At 40.0% G+C, this 9,084-nt stretch overlaps 1 long non-coding RNA gene across 1 annotated transcript; it reads left to right on the top strand.

Moving 5' to 3' along the window:
• The first annotated feature begins 689 nt into the window (after positions 1-689).
• LOC141423136 (uncharacterized) lies at positions 690-3,624 on the top strand. Its single transcript, XR_012447787.1, has 2 exons — positions 690-1,030; positions 2,861-3,624. It is a non-coding gene; the product is annotated as an uncharacterized lncRNA (long non-coding RNA).
• The last annotated feature ends 5,460 nt before the right edge of the window (positions 3,625-9,084 follow it).

Raw genomic sequence — 9,084 nt, 5'->3', positions numbered from 1 at the left:
ACTCCATACTTGTGGGAAAACTGATGTCTTTTCAAAAAGTACTAAATTTGACCTTTGTATTTCCCCTTTTAGTCAAGCTCATCCTGAGCCTCCTGGCTATTGGGCATGCCACTTACCATGGTGAGGTTTGCAAAGTGTTTGGTTGGAAGGAACATGCTACTAGCCTGTCAGACAGACAGAGAGGCAGGTAAGACAGGCTGAAATTAGAGCATAAGTCTAATGAATCTCTAAGTTGGAACAGATAATTTATTTAGATAACATCAGAACAAATTTGCCAGAATATTATATTTTGATGTGTTCAATTGCTATTAACAGACAGGAATATTGTAGAAGCAAGTTTGAGATTATGCTCTATGTGGTGTAGCATCAGGTAATGCATAACTGATTTATATTTCTTTGCTTTAAGAGAACATAGTCAATCAGAAAGTCTATGTAAATTTATTGAGAGCCTATTATATACCAGTTCCCATTCTGGTAGGGAGGTCCTACATTGGGAGTTGGCTCATGCTCAGTTGTGAATCTGAAGTCATAATAAAGCCAGAGAAAGAATAGATGAGAAATAAAATTTTGTTTTTCTTAGTGAATAAATTAGTTACCTACTTGAAAAGTTCACAAGACCAGGCTGGTTATTTAAGATAGAACGTTATCTTACTCTGGGAGCAAGAGAGTTCTTGGCATCATTGGCTGAGGTCTTTATTTTTCAAGATGTCCTCATTTGGTAAAGACAATTTCTTGGCTCAAGCATACCAACTCAATAGTAACCTGCATTCCTTGACAGGACTGTTGCTCCCAAATATTGCCACACCTGGGGTGTGGCTGGAGCCCTAGATTTGAAGCACAAATATCTTTATCCATTCAGGATGAGGTGGTAGCAGCTTCTGGAACACTCCCCACAGGTGGCTTGGCTCTTGATCAAACTCCCTTTGATCCATATGGGAAGTCTTCTTCAGCAATTACTGATAGCTACTCAAAAGTTCCCGTCCTGTTCACATGATGTCACCATGAGACTGTGCTCTTGCCAACAAAAATGGTATGTAAATCTGTGTAATTGAATTTACAACTTTGTAAGACTTTTTGTACACATGTTATTCCAAAACTTTAAGAAGATTTTTTTAGATTATTTTGACATAGCAAATAGTGTTATCATGGGAGGCAAATCAGAGTCACTTTCAGAAATGATAGAAATCTTACATTGTGGATGAATTCAATGTTCATATGCTGCTTGGTCCATATCATTTCTTAATGGTTGTATAGTTGTTTATGCACATACGTACACACACACACACATTTCTTCTTAGTCTCTTTAGGCAACCCTTAATTGTCTCTTGCAAAGTGGTATACATACAGCTTTCAGATTCTTGATCCTTATTGGTAGTATAGACAAACATCTGTGTAGTCTCTATTGTTACAAAAAGAGCTCTTGTGTTTTAATTTTTGGGCACTCAATACCTGTATTTCTATTTCCGGGAAGTGGTCTCACCTAGGGCATCAGGGATCTGTCCTGGGCTGCCTATTCTAGTTCTTTTCTCTACCTAAACTGCTATGTGAGCCCTTGACCTTCAGCTGCAAATTGTGTTCAATATGTCCTCGCAGTGGCACACAAGGGTCCCTGGAAGATGCCCTTCCTTTTCTTGGTCTGATCCACTTTCAGGCTAGTGAGGGTGTTCAGTCTATGCCAATGATTGTTTCAGGTGTTCTTACCTTACCATATGGAAGGGAGGTTCTTCCTCACCAGCAAAGGCCCTGGGGTCAGCAATGACTCGTGCCCATACCTACCAAGGCCATGGCAAGGGCAGCCTCCTCTAGAAGCCTGAATTCTCAATCCAGATTAGAAACCAGGTCCGACAGAGGGAGCAAAACGAACAACCATGGAGAGAAGCAGATGGGTGGGGCTTAGCTCCTGGAGTCCTGAGCCTTGCACAAGTCACTTGGTGACTAAAAGCATTTTAGTCATTATCCTTGGGTTTCTGGTTGATTTTGAAAATCATCTGCAGTCCCAGTTTAATGAACAGAATGCTTGGGTAGCACAGAAATATATATATTTACATAAAATAGGTATGTAATAGTCAAATTGTATTCATTATGCTGTTCAATATCATTTGCCTAGTGGTGTGTTGCACTTACCAGATTGGCTCACATCCACCCAGTGTAATAAATTAGTTATTTCTATTTTGTAGATGTGGAAACTAAGATACAGATAAGATAAATAACTTGCTCAGAGTTCCAAAGTTAGTAAAAGATAAAATCAGTATTTGGCCTCAGGAAGCATGGGTACAGATTCTGTGGCAAACACAGTGCTATATAGTACTCCATGATGGAATAAACCAGAGGTTGCACATATTTGGGTAAAGGTCCAGACAGTAAATATTTTACTATGGTCTCCACGGCATCTACTCAATTCTGCTGTCATAGCACCTAAGCATTCATTGATAATGTGGAAATTAATGGTGCAGCTGGGTCTCAATAAAGCTTTATTTGTAAATAAAAGCCATGGGCTGGGTTTGACCCTTCATCAGTAGTTTTCTGACACTTGTGTCATTAACCAAAGAGGAGACTGAAGGCTCACATTCAATAAACATTCAGTGGAACACTTATTATGTGTCAGGTACTTCAATTAATTTATTTTATTGAATCCTTCAAAAGCTGTGAAGTAGAACAGAAGTTCCTAGTTTACAAATGAGAAAACCGAGGCTCACATTCCTAGAGACGTACAGCTAGTAAATGGCAAAAGAGAATTGAACATAACGCAACATCACTCAAGTTCCTTTGTCATTTTTCTCTGTAGGCTTTCCAAGTAGACTGAAGCCCCATAAATAATCAGGTCTCCAGAAGCTATACTGCTGCTCTTTTTCTTTTGCAGGGAAGTGTGAATGTGTCATAACTTGGCTGGGACTAACTGCAAAGCATGCTGGGACCTTAGAGCGGGCGACATCTGGAAAAGGAAGATGCATGAAGACTAAAATTGAGAGAACTTGCCTGGGTGGAAGTTTGGTCATAGGTGGAGGAAGGGACCCCAGTGATCCAAATGGAGAGGCTTTAGGTTATTCTCATTTCCACAGTGGGACATTGTGAGTGGGCTTTTTCTCAGGATTGAGTATGCAACACAGGAATTAGTGAGAAATATAAATCTTAAGTGGGACATACAGTCATATAATCCAGGTAGAAATACTGCTTTAGCCTTGATTCTTCAGCATAAAGTTTGTCTCCTTACAGAGGCCATTGTCAAACACTGGTATACTATTCTTTTCTACCTAGGACTAATTTTTTCTTTACCCAGACTTCAAGATCTTTGTACTTCCCATTTCCTTCCAGGAATACTTACTCCCAGATATCTTTGTGCCTTTGCTCCCTTATTTCTTTAAGGTTCTTTTTTAGAAGCCTCTTGCTCAGAAAGGCATTTCTTGAACATTCATCAAACTTTCAAACACTCTCTCTCTCTCCCAGTATTTTATTACTCTTTTTTCTTGCTTTACATTTTTCACTTTAACATTTACCACGAAACTATAATATCTTGTGATCTTGGTTTCTAGAAGGTCTAGGAAGTCAGGAAATGTATACTGCTTTGCTACTATATCCACAGTGTTTAGAATCTCATTGGTTCTTAATAAACAAATATTGAATTAATGAATTCATTTACCATAAGTTGTAATTAGTTATTCAATTATCTATTATTTGTCTCTACCACTAGACTATGTGGTCTGTCAGGGCAAAGACTGTGTCTCTGTTTTCATTACTGTATCTATAATACCTAGAGTATATTTGGTGCTCAATAAGCACTTGAATGAAATGATGAGTGAGCACATGTGGCTTCTAATTGGCAGAAGGAACCTAAGAATGTATATATCTCATCATCACAGTCTTTGTCAAGTTGTATTGTGTTTACTACAGTTATTTGCAAAAGAGTTTATTTTCACCAATAATCTAATAATTCTTTGCAGGGCATAATTTGTGTTTAATCCTCTCTGAACTCAGGATCCTTGGGGTGGGCATGATGGTACATGCCTACAACCCCAGCTATTTGGGAGGCAGAAACAGTAGCATCAAGGTTTGAGGTCAACCTGGGCAAAAGTTATCAAGACCCTATCTCAAAAATAAGCCGAGTGTGGTGGTGCACATCTGTGGTCCCAGTTATTCAGGAGATAGAGGTAAGGGGATTATGTCCAGTCCAAGGAAAGCTAATAGGAGATTCTACTTGAAAAACAAACTAAAACCAAAGGGCTGGGGGTGTGACTCAAGTGATAGAGCACCTGTCTAGCAAATGTAAGGCTCTGAGTTCAAGCCCCAGTTCTGGGAGGAGAAATCCTTAACAATAATGGCACCTGGTAGTTGATGCTTGATTGACTGCCCAATAGATAAGGGCATTCCACAGCAGCAAAAAAAAAAAAAGCTTAAGAGTGCAAACCCATTCAAGAACTCATTCCTTGGAGGGGCTGAGCCTACCTTGCACAGGACCAACACAGAGAAGGCAAGGCTATATTTTCAAATGATGAGTTTCAGAGACATGTTGGAAGAAGAGGGAAGACCAGACACAGAGGACTTTGGGAGAATTTTCCGAGTGGTAAGAGAAGTCATAAGAGAGGAGTCAGGCAAGGCAAGAGATGGGATCATGGAAAGACGAGGAGGAGCCCTTGGCCTCCTGGTTGTTGATGTTCATTCAGTGAACAACAGACCACATGGGAGACTTGGATCCTCATGGTTACAGAAAAGGGGCCAAGAAAGAGTCGAGGTACTTTTCATACCACAAAATAAGTAGTAGATATGATAAATGTCATTTGCACCTCCTTCATGAAGCTTTTATCTTAAATGACTTTCCCAACACTCTAAAACCTACACAACAGTTTCAGTTGTTTATAGGTTCTTTCAAAGAGTTGCAAAATCCAAGCCATCCAGAGGGTGGATTAGGGATGCATCCGAGATTAAGGATTGGTGATAAGGAATGGCTTCAGGTTTATTATTTTTTATTATTTTAAATGTGTGAATGTATCAAACAGATGAATGAATGGATAAAAGAATGAGAAATTGAACAAATGGATCAATGAATGGATGAAACAAAGGTTCTCCAAATTTTTAAGATGGAACACAAGGAAAGAGTTTATTTTGGAGCCATGGAAACCCTCCAAATGAAGGAGAAGACCAGCTGGGTTCCAGAGAAGAAGTAATAATGTTCATTTTGCTTAGAGTTCTAAGGAAGACTCTCTGAAAGAGGAAGAAATTGAGGTGGGCTCTGAATACGGCAATGATTTGTTTTCTAATTTGCTTTTTGAGTTTGAAACTTACTGAGATTTTCTGTGTTGGCTAATATTTCTATAACATTTACAGGTGTTTCATGGACATTTTTCCATTATTTTTTATCAGCATAAATTAACTGTACAAGTGGATTTCATTGGGACATTTGCATACATGCCTATATATAATGTCAAATTCATCTCATATCTTACTTAACCCACTTCCCTACAGAGACATATTACAAAATCAGCATTTTCTACTTCAGTCCATGTGTATATCCTACAAACGCATATTAAGCTGAAGAAGACATGCTCAAGACTCTCTTCTGACTGTATTTCTATTGATGCCTCTGTGTTATTTCTCTAGTTGTTTCATTATTCATTTTGAAATGAAGCTACTTAGTGTTTAAAGACACGTGAGCATGTGCTCTGCATTTTATGTGCGCTCATTGCCACTGTAGAGTGAATTGTGGGGGAGAGAATATGATAAACAAAGGTAGTAAAGAAAAGAGATGACACAGAGCATGAAGAATAACCAAGACACTATGCTAGCTATGATAGGCAAGATATAACAAGGAAGTGGAAAGAAAGAAAATGGGATCCATAGACTATTTTCTGTGATTACTGGGTACTTTGACCCTTTATTCTTATTTAATACAACACTGTATGAGAAGGGTATCAATAGTCCATTTTATTTACATTTTTACATATTTTGTGTATTTCATTTTTTAAGATGGAAGATACCCCCAGCTGCCACAAGACTTGATTAAAAGGGAGGTAATAAGAAATTAATAGAAGGATGTCAAGATTGTGAAAAATCTAGAGACCAGGTGGAATTTTTGTGGAAATCGGAAATCTGCCAGTATGACTTGGGTGTGCTGAGACATAAAATAACCCTGGGCGGGGTCCAAGCTGGCACAGAGGACTAGGAGGGTGGTGCTGAATCTATACAGGCACAACTCAGACCTGCAGCTGGGAGTCTGAGTCTGGAAGGGATAAGAGCCAACACTGCAACAAGAAGAGAAATCACAATTTAGAAACTTAATCCAATGTCAAAAAGACAAAGATCAGAAGCTGACAAGTAAGTCAGGGGGTTATTGCAAAAGTTCAGAAAAAAGCATTCCGACTTCATTTAGAAGGCGAATTAGAGATGAAGTAGTCGGAACACATGAGGGATGGTTTAAAGGAAGAATTTGTATGATTTAGTTGTTGACTAGATACCTGAGACAAAACAGAAATTATATCTATCTATCTATATCTATCTCTCTATATAGATATAGATATCGCCAGTGGGTGAGCATTAGATTAGGCCTTTAACATTCGTTTTCTCACTTCAAACATCTCTGTGAAGTATTCATCCTTGCTCCTATTTACAGATAAGACAACTGAGTTTCGGAGACTGGTACAGGTAGAGGCAAGATTCAAGTTCATTACTTCTACTTCAAAATTAACCTATTCACACAAAGTGACTTGAGAACTGTAGGCCTGTTACCCTGTACAGGGAACATAAAGGAGCATTTCATGTCTGTGATAGTAAATAGACTATGTTAAACAACTATCTGGTTCTTTAAAACAACAACAACAACAACAACAAAATGGGGCTCAGTGCTGAGTCACTCGCCCCAAGCAGCCTGCGGGAGGTAATTATAAACAGCTGGAGCAGACATCATGGGGCTCCACCAGAAAAGCCAGAGGAGAAGCAGGAAGGGGCTGGCTCCAGAAAGGAGAAGGAGAACTGAAGCAGAGAAGTTACTGCAGGGGACAAAGCAGGCCAGACAGAACTGGATAGAGCCTACAGAGCAAGGGACTGTTGCTCTCAAAGAGAAATCAAATTCTAAAAACTCAAGAATTCCTTGAACTGTGGTGTCTCCCAGGAAACAGTAAAGTAATAGACATACGGCCCTGAAAGCCTTGACTCTCCATCACATAAAAATAAGTTTGAGTCAAGGCAATAAAAGTAGCAGAGAGGCCAGTGAAAAACCTACAGGTAAAAGGGCGAAGCTGAATGATGACGTAAGTGCCCCGTTTTGTACTTAGAGGTTATTTTTTCTTAGTCTTCTCTCCTGTAGGCACTGGTGGCTCATTTATCTCGAAAGGCCAAGTAACTAATGTCTTTTTATTGATGAATGACCACTTGCCTTTTGATATACAGCCACTGAATTAATTTTTTCTTCCTGAATTTGTTGTACCTCCGAGTTGTCACACCTGCTAAGCTACCTCTGTTCATGATCCTGGGACCATCTAGAAAGCTCCTGAGCCCAGATCCTAATCAGGAGAGGACTTCATAGCACTGGCCCAGAACCCTTAGCATTTGACAGAATATAATCCTACTGACTAGAAAATGGGAAGTCAGGAGGGGAAGTGAATTGGAAGCATGGGGTGAGGCCTGCTCATTTGTTACACTAAATTACCATCCTTCTGCACCTACTCTGCTTAGAGCTAGTTTGGAAAATCTCATATTTACAAAAACTTAGATCCAGAAGGTCAAAACAAGGTACAACATAAAAACATAGCTTGTTCAAGGTTGTGAAACTGTCTTGTAGGGCTCGAGTTCAGGTTACCCAAAGCTGCCTTGAAGGTTGGCTCTGGGTTTCTCCTTTTTTAGCTTGTTAACATCAGAAAATCTGTGTTTTTAAATGAAAATTGAAAGCTTTCATTTGGTGAACATACTTCATATCTGAACAGCAATTAGGAGTGCAATGGGTTCTCTACTGGCCTTAGTAAGATCAAGCAAGGAACAATAATAGCAATTGCTGTCATCTCCATCTTTCTTGGCTGCACAATTTGGAGTCTCTTTCTGTCTGGAAAATCTTTGAGTCAGAACCCATCATCCCTGGGGACCACAGTCCAGGAAGCCACGCTCTGCTTGCCTTGTACATGTAGAGCTCTGGAACGCCCAAGACCATGCTTTTGACCTCTGGTGGAGTATTGACCTTGATTCTTGGATGGAGGCTGTCTTTGGTCCTCAAATTGCATCCTCCCAGCTCCAGTGTTCACTCCTGCCCAGGATGTGCTGGGAGTGGGGGTGGGGCATAGAATGAATGAATTTTCTCTTAGAGCCCTGGTGGCTGAGCAAGCATCTTTTGAGTTCATCAGTGAGGAAGGAAAGGATGCTCCACAAAGACTGGGAGAGCAGAAGGAAGCCATTTTCATCACAGAGAGACATAGAACAAAGATCCCTGTATAATTTGGGTTTTGGTCTCTTTTGTACTCTTAGCAACTGACAGGATTAATTGTGCATTTGTAGATGGGCCAAGTTTAGTGAGCTTATCTTTGTCTAGAGGAAGTTGGAATTTGATGACCCTTGAATAGGATCCTTGGGGACACAGACCATTTTTGGATCAGACATACCTGGATTAAATCCTCAACTCTTTCAGTTCTTGGGAAAGTAGCCTATGTCTCCATGTCATTAAAGGATCCTGTGTGATGCATGTAAATACTCAACATATTCAGTACATGCTCAAAAATCACAGTTCAAGCAATTCCTCAAGTGTCATTTTAATACACACAGATATAAAGTAACATATATGCCTTGCCCTACATTGCTAACAAGAAGAGCCCCTTGAAAGTTTACCTCAGAGCCATTTTCTGTTGTTTTAGATCAAGCAGAGCATATTGTCAATTCCCTAGTTTCCTTTCAGGCAACTCCAAACAGAAGACAGGGCTGCAGGGAGCTGGGGAACTGGGAAAACAGGCGACATTTCTGGTCCTGAGGTCTGTTGAGCAATAGGAAAACACCCTTTTTGGGGGGAGGGAATGCTGACAAAAAATCCTTCCTGTTCCAAACTGGAGGCAAACACTAGAGTAGAGGGAGGAAGCAAGCCAGCAGTGGTTTTGTTTGGGTTTGGTCAGCTGGCTC

This window comes from Castor canadensis, chromosome 5 (assembly GCF_047511655.1).
Source record: "Castor canadensis chromosome 5, mCasCan1.hap1v2, whole genome shotgun sequence".
NCBI classification, from domain to species: domain Eukaryota; kingdom Metazoa; phylum Chordata; class Mammalia; order Rodentia; family Castoridae; genus Castor; species Castor canadensis.
Note: the sequence above shows the minus strand (reverse complement) of the source record. Positions and strands in the feature narration are given on the sequence as shown.